The sequence below is a fragment of the Spermophilus citellus genome (genome assembly GCF_964194105.1).
Source record: "Spermophilus citellus genome assembly, contig: SCAFFOLD_238, whole genome shotgun sequence".
NCBI classification, from domain to species: domain Eukaryota; kingdom Metazoa; phylum Chordata; class Mammalia; order Rodentia; family Sciuridae; genus Spermophilus; species Spermophilus citellus.
The window spans coordinates 79,073-95,066 of record NW_027672789.1 but is presented as its reverse complement, the minus strand read 5'-3'; the positions used below and the strand labels follow the sequence as shown (position 1 = coordinate 95,066).

The window sequence follows — 15,994 nt, the reverse complement described above, 5'->3', positions numbered from 1 at the left end:
CATGAGCCTTAGAACAAGCACAAGTGACAAGAGTGGTGGTCCCAGAGTCATCAACAGATCAATAAGCAATCAAGGAAAAGGAAGAGGCCAGCCGCAGGGTACACAGACATATTCCTATGGTCCCAGCTGCCAGCCTCACCCCATCTTAAAAAATAACAATTAAAAAGACTGTGGAGAAACTCAGTGGTAGCGCACTCCTGGGTGAAATCTGAACAAAGAAAGAGAGGAAAGAAGTTCAGAAGAGCCGTTTCACCAATCTGTACCAAAGGCTGGAGTGGAGAGGCCTAAACTAACATACACAATATGTAATGAAACATTAGACACAAAAGACTTAAAATACAGGAAAATGGAATCTAACAATAAGAGAGAATTAACCCAGGAAAATGGAATCTAACAATAAGAGAGACTTAACCCAGAAAAACATGTAGCTTTCAAATCTTCATGCTGATGCAATACTCCTCTCCAACCCAGGGTGCAATTTTGTTACCTCTGAATAGATTTAAAAAAAAAAAAGAAAGAAAGAAAAAAAGAAATGAAGGCACACACACCATTTTCACACACCTACAGTGGTTATCCAAAAATAAATAAATAAAATGAAATAAAATAAAATTTTCCTCAAGTGTGAACAAGTTCAAATGGATCTGAAACAAGCAAAGTTCTCACCACATTTCTACATACAGGGCTTTTCTCCAGTGTGATTTCTTAAATGCTGTTCAAAGGGACCTGGAAAGTTGAAAGTGTTACTGCAATTTTTAAAGATAGAAAAAGGATTTTCACAGATGTGAATTCTTTTATGCCTTTGGAGAAAACTCCGAAAGCTTAATACTGCCCCACATGGCTTAACCTCAGCATTTTCTACAGTATGAGTCCTTTCATACAACTGAACAAAACTAGAATGGCTGAACCCTTTATGTTTCTTACTTGCATAGGATTTATTCTTTTTATTCCAAAACAATATTCCCAGTCCTTAGGAAAAAAATGAGAAAACTAGAAGATTTCCCACATTTCTCACATTCACAGGGCTTCTCTGCATGAGTGTTTTCATATATAAGAAAGGAAACGAAGCTGACAGAATGTAGCAAATCACCCAAATTCAGAGGGTTTGTTTTTCAATGTGAGTGAAATGGCTTTGAAGGCAACAGGGAAAATGGAATGATTTGTGATATTTTTCACATTTAAAGAGTTATTCAGTTGGATGTGGTGGTGTATGCCTTTAATTCCTGAGACTCGAGAGGCTGATTCTGAAGAGTCAATGTTGGAGGCTAGCTTCAGCACCTTAGGAAGATCCTAAGAAACTCAGCAAGTCCCTGTCTCAAAATAAAAAGTAAAAAGGAACTGGAATGTAGCTCAGTGGTAGAGCACCACCAGACTAAATCCCCAGTGGATCGATTGATTGATTGATCTCTCTCTCTCTCACACACACACATACATACACACACAAACACACACACACACACACACATTTTCAGCAGTGTGAGCCTCTTGTCTTTGAGGATGACATGAAATACTTATTTACCATATTTCACATTCAAAGGATTTTTCTCCAGTAATCTTCCTACATGTATATGAGTGAAACAGTAATAACAAAAGAGTTTACCAATTGTTTTCATGCATACAACTTCTATGCAGTACGTGCTCTTTCACATGTGTGAAGCCGACAAGATGTGGCAAAGGCTTCTCCACAGTGTTGACATTCATTGGGCATCTCTCCAATATACATTCTTCCATGTCTGTGAAGGTCACTGGATCTAGCAAAGGCTTTGCCACACTGACTACATTCTTAGGGCTTCTCTCCAGTATGAGTGTGTTTATGCATCCGAAGGTAAAAGGCAGTAGTGTAGGCTTTTCCACATTGTTGACATTCATAAGGCTTCTCTCCAGTATGAGTTTGTTCATGTGAGTGAAGGTAAGAGGACTGAGTGAAGGCTTATCAACATTGTTTGCATTCATAGGGCTTCTCTCCAGTATGTGTTCTTCCATGTTTATGAAGCTGATGGGATGCAGCAAAGGCTTTGCCACATTGTTTGCATACATAAAGCTTCTCTCCATTATGAGTTCTTTCATGTCTGCGAAGGTCACAAGATCTACGAAAGGCTTTGCCACACTTCTTACATACATAGGGCTTCTCTCCAGTATGCACTCTTCCATGTATTTTAAGTTTACTAGATGTAGCAAAGGCTTTGCCACACTGCTTACAATCACAGGGCTTTTCTCCAGTATGAGTTTGTTCATGTGAGTGAAGGTGAGAGGACCGAATGAAGGCTTTCCCACACTGCTTACATTCATAGGGCCTCTCTCCAGTATGAGTTTGTTTATGTATCTGAAGGTTATAGGCAGCAGTAAAGGCTTTTCCACAATGTTCACATTCATAGGGCTTTTCTCCGGTATGCATTCTTCCATGTATGCGAAGATGACGGGATGAAGCAAATGTTTTTCCACATTGTTGACATCCAAAGGGTTTCTTTCTAGTATGTGTTCTTCCATGAATCTGAAGGCAACTAGATCTAGCAAAGGCTTTTCCACACTGCTTACATTCATAGGGCTTCTCTCCAGTGTGTGTTCTTCCATGAACCTGAAGGTAACTAGAACTAGCAAAGGCTTTTCCACACTGCTTACATTCATAAGGCTTCTCTCCAGTATGTGTTCTTCCATGTGCATGAAGCAGAGGGGATGCAGCAAAGGCTTTTCCACATTGTTTGCATTCATAAGGCTTCTCTCCACTATGTGTTCTTCCATGTGCATGAAGCAGATGGGATGCAGCAAAGGCTTTTCCACATTGTTTGCATTCATAAGGCTTCTCTCCAGTATGTATTCTTCCATGTGTATGAAGTGGACGGGATGTAGCAAAGGCTTTTCCACACTGCTTACATACATAGGGCTTTTCTCCCGTATGAGTTCTTCCATGTGTGTGAAGGTCACCAGATCTAGCAAAGGCTTTTCCACATTGTTGACATTCATAGGGCTTCTCTCCAGTGTGTATTCTTCCATGTCTGTTAAGCATATAGGGTGTAGCAAAGGCTTTTCCACATTGTTTGCATTCATAGGGCTTCTCTCCAGTATGTATTCTTCCATGTTTATGAAGCTGACGAGATGTAGCAAAGGCTTTGCCACACTGCTTACATCCATAGGGCTTCTCTCCAGTGTGAGTTCTTTCATGTATGTGAAGGTCACCAGATCTACCAAAGGCTTTGCCACACTGCTTACATTCATAGGGCTTCTCTCCAGTATGTGTTTTCTGATGTATTCTAATTAATCTGGGATAAGCAAAGTCTTTCCCACATACCTTAAATTTGAAATGTGCATTCGCTGTGTGTGTGATCCTGCCTTTTGAAGAATTGTCTGTGAAATAAAGGTTCGACCATCTTGTTTACATTCATAGAGTTTCTCTCCAGAATGAGTTCTTTCATGTCTTCTAAATAAAGAGGAGAAATGAAAGGCTTTCCCACATACCTCACATTGAAAAGGTTTACCTCCACTGTGTGTTATCATGTGTCTTTGAACACCTGGGTGAGAAGAAGAGGCTTCACCACATTGTTGACATTCATAGGGTTGCCACCCAGGATGAGTTTCTTCATGTCTCTGAATGTCATTGGAACAACTGATGACTTTCCCACATACTGTACTTTCACATGGTCTATCTCCAGTTTGTAACAACATTTGTGTGTGAACACTTCTGAGAGAAACCAGAGATTTCCTATATTGTTTAAATGCACATGGCTTCTCTTCACATTCTTCATGCTTATAGTATTTGTGTCCAGAGTGAGATGTGATGTGCCTATGAAGGAATGAAGGACATATGAAATATTTTGCACACATAATGAAGTCACATGGATTTACTCTATTAAAATTTTTCTTTGTTTGATTAAGAATTGGAATCGATTTGAAGGTTTCCCCACACTATTCTGTGGGGAAAGTTTCAAGTTTACCATAGGACTTCTTTGAAGAAGAAGTGACCAGCACATAATTGATACCTAACTCATTCACAGTTTTCTATTTATTTATAGGTCTTTACATTTCTACCAACATCACGTAAAGGCTAGATTTTCTGACTTGTTAAAGTTCCCTGAAAATAAAGAGATTGAAAGGAAATAATCCTTTGCAACACAGCTTCTCTATGGCTATTATTCACATAGTCATATTCACATATGCAATTTCATAGTACTTTTTGCATGTCAAATACTTTGAAAAGACTGAATACCTGGCACAGATAAGTATATATTTCTGGTAAAAAATATTATAAGAATAAATACATTTCCAATTATGCATACTTCTTCGGTTGGTTTGCTTTAAAAATTATATGACAGTTCTCAGATTTTCTCACGAATTCCTCTTGTGAGTAGAGTTACCTTAGGTTGCTTCCACAGTTTTCAATCTGATCTTCAGTGGTCTTGTCTTCCCAATTGTTTCCTAAAATGAGACAACATAACAATCTTTATGAATATTTAGGAGCTAGAAATGCTTTGCCAAATTTTAGGTGCCATTTATGCTTCAATAATTCATCAACTGATTTCCTTTTCACCTTCTACATAAATGACCAAAATAAACATGAGTTCTCGATTTCATTAATTTTAAAATCAACATTATTACCTATAGAAGCCAGGTTTCTGAGGACTTCCAGCATCACATCTCTGTAAAGGTTCTTCTGGGAAGCATCCAGAAAAGCCCACTTCTCCTTGGTGAAGTTCACAGCCACATCCTCAAAGGTCACTGAGATCTGAAATATCCCACAAATGTATAGTGGAGGCCAGGAAAGATTGACAGCATGAGAAATCTGCAGTCAACATGCATGATGTTCACATGATTCCCTGGCCTCCTGATTAATTCCATGATTTGGTCCATCAAATCTTTACTGCACTCAATTTCTTACACCCATTCCAACACTAGAAATTGGCTACTCAGAAGGCAAACATCATACTGATTTATACCCTTCCTTTGGGGAGTTCACAGGAAGTAAGACAGGCTCCCAGATCACTCCTAACTTCTTTAATGGTTGCACCTCTATTACATGTCCTACAAATGTCCTGTGTGGTACAGATCTAATATAAGCACTTCTGATAGTACTTATGTTTAGAAAAGAAAGGTGATGAGTAGAAAAATGCAGGAATCATGAAACTAAGCATTTGAGAGAGATTCTGTCAACTTCAGTGGCTCCCTGTACCTACAAGGTTAATATAGGCAACATGGTATTTACTGATGTCTTGTTTCCTCTGAAAGTCTATTGTTCCATACTTAAAGAAATGCCTAGAACCAGCCCCCACTCCCACCCTCTGGGCATGGGGTCACGAAGGAGATTCCTTCACAGACAACATTTAGACAACATTTTACACATGTGGTCACAATGTGTTAACTGGAGATGGAGCTCATTCTGTGTGATTACACTAAGAACAACTAGAAGTTTGCAGGTGCTTTACTCCAGAACAAATTTAGTCAACTACCTTACTATTAAATGACCAAAACAAACATGAATTCTCTGATTAATTTAATTTATTTATTAATAAACACAACAATTTGATAGTTTCTTGTGGTTACTGTCAAAGCAGAATGGGGTAAGTGGAATGATGGCATGTGTCTTAGAAATAACTCAATGAGGACTTGGAAGATGGCGGCGGATGGAGTGCATCACCCCTGTGTACTGCATCACTGTGCGGGTGAGTGATGAGTTAGAATGGCCAAAAGCTATCTTTATGGAATTTCCAGCAAAATTGGGGTGCACCAAAACCTAGAGGAAGGATTTCCATCGCCCGAGGATCGGTTACTGGGGCTCAACCGCCAGCGATTTGTCTGCACGGAGATTCAAGCTGCTTATTCAGTGCCTCACCCCGCTGCTAGAGACTGCGGCGCTCGCTGGGAAATGGTGAGGTAGCAACGCAGAGATACGGCGCTGCTGATTCTGCAGGTGCCTTCTGGCTGTGCCCTCACTGTACTCAGTGCTGAATTCTGGATTTGAGACAGGGGAAGGAAGTGGTCCAGTCCTGTCCTCCACACCAGTCAGACCACCGAGGAAGCCAGCGGCCACCATCTTGGAGAGCTGATGCCACCATCGCCAATTTTAGACTGATCGCATCTCATTTAGTGATAGAACAGGTCTGTGACATTAAAACCATTTTCCATACAGCGGAGAAATCACATAAGATCTCTCCCCGGCTTTCCGGGGGCGTGATTAACAGAGTGAATCTGAGTAGAGGTGTGGGGAAAGGCAAAGGCACCTGACCCCCAACTCCTCCCTCCCACCAGTGGCGAAAACAAAACCTGTTTCACCAGCTCTAGGAGGAGAGGCTATCGGAGGAAATCAAAACAATTAGGTGTCGGTTCCCAAAAGTCGCACTCCACGTCCAGGAAACTGCAGGCACAGAGTGTAGTTTGAACTGCCGAGAGGTACCACACGGGGATAGACCTGGCTGACAGGAGGAGCCAGGGGACTAGAAACCAGGAATTAACCTAAGTTAACAGGTTTTGAGAGACACCAGTGGGGGGAGGAGGGAGCGGCCTCATACGGACTGCTTCCTATAGCCAGAGGACAAAATTGTGGCGCGGAAGACACAGCACCACCTATTAGAAGCGAAGAAAATAGAAGCCTAACAGTGTCCCTTTTTCTTTTAATTTTTTTTAAATTTTTTTTAAATTTTATTTCTTTTTCTTTTCTACAATTATACTATTATTTTTTAAAATGTAATTTCTATTTTACTGCAATTTATTATTTTTTTTATTATCATTTCCTTTTCTTTTCTATTCTTTTCTCTTTCTTTCCTCTCTCCCTCTCTCTTTATTGGTTTGCTTCCTTACTTTTTCCCCATCTTTCCTCTTAAGCACGACCACCCAGATTATGTACAACTTACTAAATGAAAATAGATGAATACTACGAATCAGTCCATAGTCCAACTAAGCCCTTAACTACCCCCAAATACTCCTGTCTATTCTCTTGTTAATATCCACCTGCGTTTGAGCAACCCACCAAAGAAGCCAACATATACTAACCTCCATAACATCAAAGCGCCCAACCTCATCATAAAATCCTAAGTTCAAACCTCAATTCTGTACATGCCATCAAATTCTGTAGGCCTCTAATGAAACTAATGAATTCACAGTAAAGCACAATTAAACCCAACATCTCTAAACATTGTCTCCCAACACAAAGGAGATACATTGGAACTATGAAAACCAAAACAAATTTAAAGAAGAAAACAGAAACACAGCAGTCAAACAGAGTTGGAAAGCAACGTGAGCACCATAAAAAAAACAAGGGAAAAAAGGATTACAAACAATGCAGGAAAGCTTAAATTCACAGGAGAACCTAGAGGCTTCAGAAAAATGGACAAAGAACTCAAGGCATACCTAACTCACATGGAACAGAATCTTAGAGAAGACTTTTGACAGCAAGTCCAAACAATGAAAGTCTACTTTGAAAATTAATTAAATAGGCAAATTCAAATGGCAAAGAATGACCTATACCAGGAGATAGAGATTTAAAAAAAATCAAACAGTAATCCTAGAAATGCAGGAAACCATAAACCAAATTAAAAACTCAAACGAGAATATTACAAATAGACTAGATCAAATAGAAGTCACAACATCAGATAATGAAGACAAAGTGTATCAACTTGAGAAGAATATAGTCAACACAGAAAGGATGCTCAAAAATCACCAGCAATCTATTCACAAAATATGGGATGTTATAAAAAAAACAAACTTGAGAGTCTTCGGGATAGAAGAAGGTATAGAGATTCAAACCAAAGGAATGAACAACCTATTCAATGAAAGAATCCTAGAAAACTTCCCAGATATGAAAGATGGAATGGATTGCCAAATCCTGGAAGCCTACAGGACCCCAAACATACAAAACCCTAATAGACCAACTCCAAGACACATAATTATGAATATATCCAACATACAGAACAAGGAGAGAATATTAAAAGCTATGAGAGAAAGAAGGCAGATTACATTCAGGGGTAAACCAATTAGGTTAACGGCTGATTTTTCATCACAGACATTGAAAGCAAGAAGATCTTGGAACAACGTATTTCAAACGCTGAAAAATAATCAATTCCAACCAAGAATACTGTATCCAGCAAAATTAAGCTTCAGATTTGACAATGAAATTAAAATATTTCATGATAAACAAAAGTTAAAAGAATCTGCAGCCAGAAAACCAGCACTGCAAGGCATTCTAAGCAAAACACTACAAGAAGAGGAACTGAAAAACAGCACCCAAAACTAACATTGGGAGGTAACCCAGTAAAGGGAAGAACAAAAAATATAACCAAAAAGGAAAAACGAGCCATATTAAAATAAATACATAAATAAGCATGTCTGGAAGTACAAACAATATATCAATAGTAACCTTAAACGTTAATGGCTTAAATTCACCAATCAAGAGACAAAGGCTAGTAACCTGGATTAAGAAAACAAATCCAACAATATGCTGCCTTCAGGAGACTCATTTGATAGGAAAAGACATACACAGGTTGAAAGTGAAAGGCTGGGAAAAATCATACCACTCACATGGTCCTCAGAAGCAAGCAGGAGTGGCCATACTCATATCGAATAAAATCAACTTCAAACCTAAGTTAATCAAAAGGGATAAAGAAGGCCACTATATACTGTTAAAAGGAACCATCCACCAACAAGACATAACAATTATCAATATATATGCACCAAACAATGGTGCTGCAACGTTCATAAAACAAACTCTCCTCAACTTCCAGAGTCAAATGGACCACAACACAATGCTTATCAGTGACTTCAACACACCGCTCTCTCCTTTGGACAGATCCACCAGACAACAGCTGAATAAAGAAACTCTAGAACTCAATAACACAATTAATACCCTAGACTTAACTGACATATATAGAATATATCAACCATCATCAAGTGGATACACATTCTTCTCAGCAGCACATGGATCCTTCTCAAAGATAGACCATATATTATGCCATAGGGCAACTCTTAGTAAATATAAAGGGGTGGAGATAATATAATGCACCTTATCTGATCATAATGGAATGAAACTGGAAATAAATGATAAAAGAAGGAAGGAAAAATCCTGCATCACATGGAAAATGAACAATACGTTACTAAATGATCAATGGGTTACAGAAGACATAAAGGAGGAAATCAAAAAATTCTTAGAAATAAATGAAAATACAGACACAACATATCGAAATCTATGGGACACAATGAAAGCAGTTTTAAGAGGGAAATTCATTGCCTAGAGGTCATTCCTAAAAAAAAGAAAAAAACCAACAAATAAATGAACTCACACTTCATCTCAAAACCCTAGAAAAGGAACAGCAAAACAACAGCAAATGTAGCAGAAGGCAAGAAAGAATTAAAATCAGAATAGAAATCAACGAAATTGAAACAAAAAAAAGATTGAAAAAATTGATAAAAATAAAAGTTGGTTGTTTGAAAAAATAAATAAGATTGACAGACCGTTAGCCATGCTAACAAAGAGAAGAAGAGAGAGAACTCAAATTACCAACATATGGGATGAAAAAGGCAATATCACAACAGATACTACAGAAATACAGAAGATAATTAGAAATTATTTTGAAACCCTATATTCCAATAAAATAGAAGATAGTGAAGATATCGATAAATTTCTTAAGTCATATGACTTGCCCAGATTGAGTCAGGAAGATACACACAATTTAAACAGACCAATGACAAAGGAGGAAATAGAAGAAGCCATCAAAAGACTACCAACCAAGAAAAGCCCTGGAACAGATGGATATACAGTGGAGTTTTACAAAACCTTCAAAGAAGAATTAATACCAATACTTTTCAAATTATTTCAAGAAACAGAAAAAGAAGGAGATCTTCCAAATTCATTGTATGAGACCAACATCACCCTGAGACCAAAACCAGACAAAGATACTTCAAAGAAAGAAACTACAGATCAATATCTCTAATGAACATAGATGCAAAAATCCTCAATAAAATCCTGGCAAATCGAATACAAGAGCATATCAAAAAAATTGTGCAACATGATCAAGTAGGATTCATCCCTGGGATGCAAGGCTGGGTCAATATACGGAAATCAAGAAATGTTATTCACCACATCAATAGACTTAAAGAACCACATGATCATCTCGATAGATGCAGAAAAAGCATTCGACAAACTACAACATCCCTTTATGTTCAAAATACTAGAAAAACTAGGGATAACAGGATCTTACCTCAACATCGTAAAAGCTATATATGCTAAACCTCAGGCTAGCATCATTCTGAATGGAGAAAAACGGAAGGCATTCCCTCTAAAATCTGGAACAAGACAGGGATGCCCTCTATCACCACTTCTATTCAATATAGTTCTCAAAACACTGGCCAGAGCAATTAGACAGATGAAAGAAATTAAAGCCATAAAAATAGGAAAAGAAGAACTTAAATTATCACTATTTGTGGATGATATGATAATATATCTAACAGACCCAAAAAGGTCTACAAAGAAACTACTAGAGTTAATAAATGAATTCAGCAAATATAAAATCAACACGCATATATCAAAGGCATTCCTGTATATCAGTGCCAAATCCTCTGAAATGGAAATGAGGACAACCACCCCATTCACAATACCCTCAAAAATAATAAAATACTTGGGAATCAACCTAAGAAAGGAGGTGAAAGATTTATACAATGAAAACTACAGAACCCTAAAGAGAGAAATAGAAGACCTTAGAAGATAGAAAAATATACCCTGTTCATGGATATGAAGAACTAACATCATCAAAATGGAAATATTACCCAAAGTTCTCTATAGGTTCAATGCAGTGCCAATCAAAATCCCAAGGGCATTTCTTGTAGAAATAGATAAAGCAATTATGAAATTCATATGGAAAACCAAAAGACCCAGAATAGCAAAAGCAATTCTAAGCAGGAAGTGTGAATCAGGAGGTGTAGCGATACCAGATTTCAAACTGTACTACAAAGCAATAGTAACAAAAACAGCATGGTACTGGTACCAAAACAGGCGGGTGGACGAATGGTACACAATAGAGGACACAGAGACCAATCCACAAAATTACAACTATCTTATATTTGATAAAGGGGCTAAAAGCATGCAATGGAGGAAGGATAGCATCTTCAACAAATGGTGCTGGGAAACTCAAAAAAATTAACAATAAGAAAACAAGGGCTGGGGATGTGGCTCAAGTGGTAGCGCGCTTGCCTGGCGAGCATGCGGTCCGGGTTCGATCCTCAGCACCACATACAAAACAAAAATGTTGTGTCCGCCAAGAACTAAAATAAATAAATATTAAAACTCTTCTCTCTTGGGCTGGGGATGTGGCTCAAGCGGTAGCGTGCTCGCCTGGCGAGCATGCGGCCCGGGTTTGATCCTCAGCACCACATACAAAACAAAAATGTTGTGTCCGCAAAGAACTAAAATAAATAAATATTAAAACTCTTCTCTCTTGGGCTGGGGATGTGGCTCAAGTGGTAGCAGGCTCGCCTGGCATGCGTGCGGCCCCGGTTCGATCCTCAGCACCACATACAAAGAAAGATGTTGTGTAAGCCGAAAACTAAAAAAAATAAAATATTAAAATTCTCTCTCTCTCTCTCTCTCTCTCTCTCTCTCTCTCTCTCTCTCTCTAAAAACTCTTCTCTCTCTCTCTTTCTCTCTCTTAAAAAAAAATAACCCAATCAACAAATGGGCCAAAGACTTGAACAGACACTTCTCAGAGGACGACATACAATCAATCAACAAGTACATGAAAAAATGCTCACCATCAGTAGCAGTCAGAGAAATGCAAATCAAAACTGCCCTAAGATACCATCTCACTCCAGTAAGATTGGCAGCCATTAGGAAGTCAAACAACAACAAGTGCTGGCGAGGATGTGGGGAAAGGGGTACTCTTATACATTGCTGGTGGGACTGCAAATTGGTGCGGCCAATTTGGAAAGCTGTATGGAGATACCTGGGAAAGCTGGAAATGGAACCACCATTTGACCCAGCTATTGCCCTTCTCCGACTATTCCCTGAAGACCTTAAAAGTGCATACTACAGGGATACTGCCACATCGATGTTCATAGCAGCACAATTCACAATAGCTAGACTTTGGAACCAACACAGATGCCCTTCAATAGATGAATGGATAAAAAAAAATGTGGCATTTATACACAATGGAGTATTACGCAGCACTAAAAAATGACAAAAGCATGGAATTTGCAGGGAAATGGATGGCATTAGAGCAGATTATGCTAAGTGAAGCTAGCCAATCCCTAAAAAACAAATGCCAAATGTCTTCTTTGATATAAAGAGATATAAAGAGAGCAACTAAGAACAGAGCAGGGAGGAAGAGCAGGAGGAAAAGACTAACATTAAACAGAGACATGAGGTGGGAGGGAAAGGGAGAGAAAAGGGAAATTGCATGGAAATGGAAGGAGACCATCATTGTTACACAAAATTATATATAAGAGGTTGTGACGGGAATGGGAAAACAAAAACAAGGAGAGAAATGAATTGTAGTAGATGGGGTAGAGAGAGAAGACGGGAGGGCATGGGAGGGGGGATAGTAGAGGATAGGAAAGGTAGCAGAATACAGCAGTCACTAATATGGCATCATGTAAAAATGTGGATGTGTAACCGATGTGATTCTGCAATCTATAATTGGGATAAAAATGGGAGTTCATAACCCACTGGAATCTAATGTATAAAATATGATATGTCAAGAGCTTTGTAATGTTTTGAACAACCAATAAAAAAATGAGAAAAAAGAAGAAAGAAAGAACTCAATGACTTAAAATGTCACCATGGGCTGGAGATGTGGCTCAAGCTGTAGCACGCTCGCCTGGCATGCGTGCGGCCCGGGTTCGATCCTCAGCACCACATACAAACAAAGATGTTGTGTCTGCCGAGATCTAAAAAAATAAATATTAAAAAATTCTCTTCTCTCTCTTTAAAAAATAAAAGTCACCTTGTCCAAACAACAGCCTTACAAAGTTTTATAACTCTCAAAACAATCTTCTTAATAAACAGCAGGCACTACTTTTCTAAGTCTCACAGCAACAATGAATGTCCAATGATTGTCAAACTCTTCTTAACAGCAGCCGGTTCACTACCATAATATACATTCATGAGACACATACCAATGTTGTGCTCAAGGACATTTTGATCAAGGGTGGGCCACATTTGCAACGGTTGACTGTGGTGAAAGAGATTCATTGTGCCTGTAGCAATGGTGGTGCAAACAAACCTAAGGCAGAAGCTCTTCCAGAGTGTGGTAAAGCAACAAGTTTGTAGCCCAGAATTCTGAACTATCCCACACAGTCTGCGTGTGAAAGAGGCTACCATTCACATCTGTAAGCATGCTATGATGTGTGCACCGTGGTGGAAAGGACAAAGAAAATGTCCCTGCCACTTACACAGAAGCATACTCAAGGACTGAAACCATACAGAACCACCCCAAACAGTGAAGAATCCACAATTACCCTCAGAGACATCAGCCCAACTCTGTCAGGGCAATGATGCAGACAGGAGGGCTTCATGGACCTTCAACCAAACAGGAAGCACACTGAGGTCTCAGGGTCACAGCAACACTCCACAGGACATAAACCACACCCCTACAAGTGCACCACCAGTGAAATCCCATGTATGCTCAAAGAACATGAGAGCTAAAGCAGAAATCAGATCAGAAGAAGCTGAAAGACGTCCAGGGAAGGGGACATGAAACACAGGGCTCTGAACAGACACAGGACAAAGAGGTGACTCAAGAGAAAAGGTGACCATTTTGAAAGAAAAAAATATAAAAGTCCATCATAGGAAATTCATAGAGAACACCAGAGGTGGCGCTGTATTGGTATCTAAGTCATCCAACACACATTTCAGAAAAGAAGAGCTAAAAGCAACCAATGAAACTGCCGCTTCAGAAAACCAGAGAAAGAAGAGCAAGGTAAACCTAAATTAACCACAGGTAGGTTATCGCAGTCTGGCTGGGCACAATTCAGGAGCCACTTTTCAAAAGAAACGAACTTCACTTTTAGAACCACACACGGCAAACAAAACAGCTCCTCAGGAAAAACCTTCAGAACCCAACTGCCTCCAACGGCTTGCCACAAGCCTCTCCCACAATCCTCCTGCTCTTGAGGCCGATTGGCTGGGTCACATGGGCGGAGCCAAAAGAGTCCCCCAATGAGCAGCTCCGTATTCTGAAAGGGCAGGGAAACAGCCCAATGAGCATCACAGCAGAGGAACCAATCAGCTAGAAGTTGCTGGGGCCGCTGTGAGCCAATCATCATCAGTCTGAAAGTTTTCTGGGGCCCCTTCAGCTGTGGCTCTCAACAGTAGGTAACAGAGAAAGTGTTGATGAAACCACAATCAGGAAATGTGCAGTCTGCAAAATCAAGTTCTTCATGAACATCAGCATCACTGATTAACTAACAAAAGGCTAAGAATACAGACGACAGGGACTGGGGTTGTGGCTCGGTGGAAAAGTGCTTGCCTAGTGCTTGGGAGAAACTGGGTTCAATCCTCACTGCCACATAAAAAGAAAGAAATTAAAAGTGTAAAATATACAATAATATTAAAGAAATAATCAACGATTACTGAAAACCTACTAACAGATTTAAAAGTGTCATCGTCAACAATGCACTGGGACTTCAGATTATCATAAATGTGCTTGACACAAATTAGACAACTTGCAGAAACTGGACCATTTCTTTGAGAGAGACAATCTTCTACAGCTTACAGACAAGGGGAAATACACAAAACAGATGAGCCCATGGCTGCTGAGAAAAACAGACTCAATAACTAATTACTTCCCAAAAAGGCAAGGCAAGGCTCTGACATCTCAAACAGGATCCCATGAGACACATAAGAACTGCCACCAATTTTCTACTTTGTTTCCAGAACATAGAAGCTGAGTTAACACCTCCTAAGTCTTCCTGAGGCATAAGTTACCATATTATCCAAATTAAAGGGATGAAGAAAATTATTAAATAGAAAAGAAAACTATGAATGATGCTCATAATCATAAATGCAAAATTTAATCATAAATGCAAAAAAAACTGTACAATTAAGTCATCACACTCCAAATGTCTATGCAAATGATGTGAAAATTATGGGCACAGGAACCCTCACTGCAGTGACTACAGCAGCCATATCCAGAACGGCCCAAACCTAGATGCAAGGAAGATGCACCTTTCAATACTGAATGGACAAGCTGAAGTTTAACCACACCAAAGAGCATCACCCAGAAAATGATCTCTGCAGCCTGGAAAGATACAGCAACCTTAAAGGCAGACTGGTAAGTCAGAGAAGCCAGTTTCAAATTGCCAAGAGCAGTAAGATTCCAAGTCAAGAACATTCTGGAAAAGACAACTTTATAGATGCACTAGCAGAACTGATGGGTGCCAGGGACTTAGGGAGCAGAGAGGGAGGAAGAAATGAGGAGGAGTGATGAACAGGTGGAACACAGGATTCCCAGAGCAGTGAAACTCTTCTGTATGACATTATTTGTATACGACGTGACACACACAATCACATCACAAGGAAGATGAACCCTAAAGTAAAGGATGAACTTTGGCTTAACATGAGATGTTGCTTCATCCATTCTCTTTATCAAATGTTCAACACTGGTTTAGTAACTAACAAACACCCTACACCAATGCAATATGTTGAAAACAACGGAGACTATCAGCTGGAGAGAAGGGGTATTTGATACTATGTGCAATGGCACATTTAATTGTCACCTTGATTGGATTAAAGGATGCCAAAGATTAATGAGTTTCTGGGTGTGTCCATGAGGGTGTGTCTACTAATGATTGGCATATGGGATAGTGAGCCAAACTGGAGAACCTCCTTAAGCTAGGCAGCACCATCCAATAGATCGGTGTCTTGGGTGGAACAAAATTCTTCACTCTCCCAAAGTGGACTCTGCCAGTGATTCTCTAGTGAGTTTCCAGAATCTTTGGTCTGGACCAGGGCAGCACCATTGATCCCCCTTGTTCTGAGACTTCAGCCTCTGGGACTCTGCAGCTACTACTTCTCAAGCTCTCCAGC

General features: G+C 39.5%; 1 long non-coding RNA gene across 1 annotated transcript; it reads right to left on the bottom strand.

Annotated features, from left to right (window-relative positions):
* Positions 1-506: 506 nt before the first annotated feature.
* Positions 507-4,708, bottom strand: LOC308640620. The gene is made up of 3 exons (XR_014020318.1): positions 4,588-4,708; positions 4,347-4,407; positions 507-723 (listed from the first exon to the last, which is right to left on the bottom strand). It is a non-coding gene; the product is annotated as an uncharacterized lncRNA (long non-coding RNA).
* Between the last annotated feature and the right edge of the window lie 11,286 nt (positions 4,709-15,994).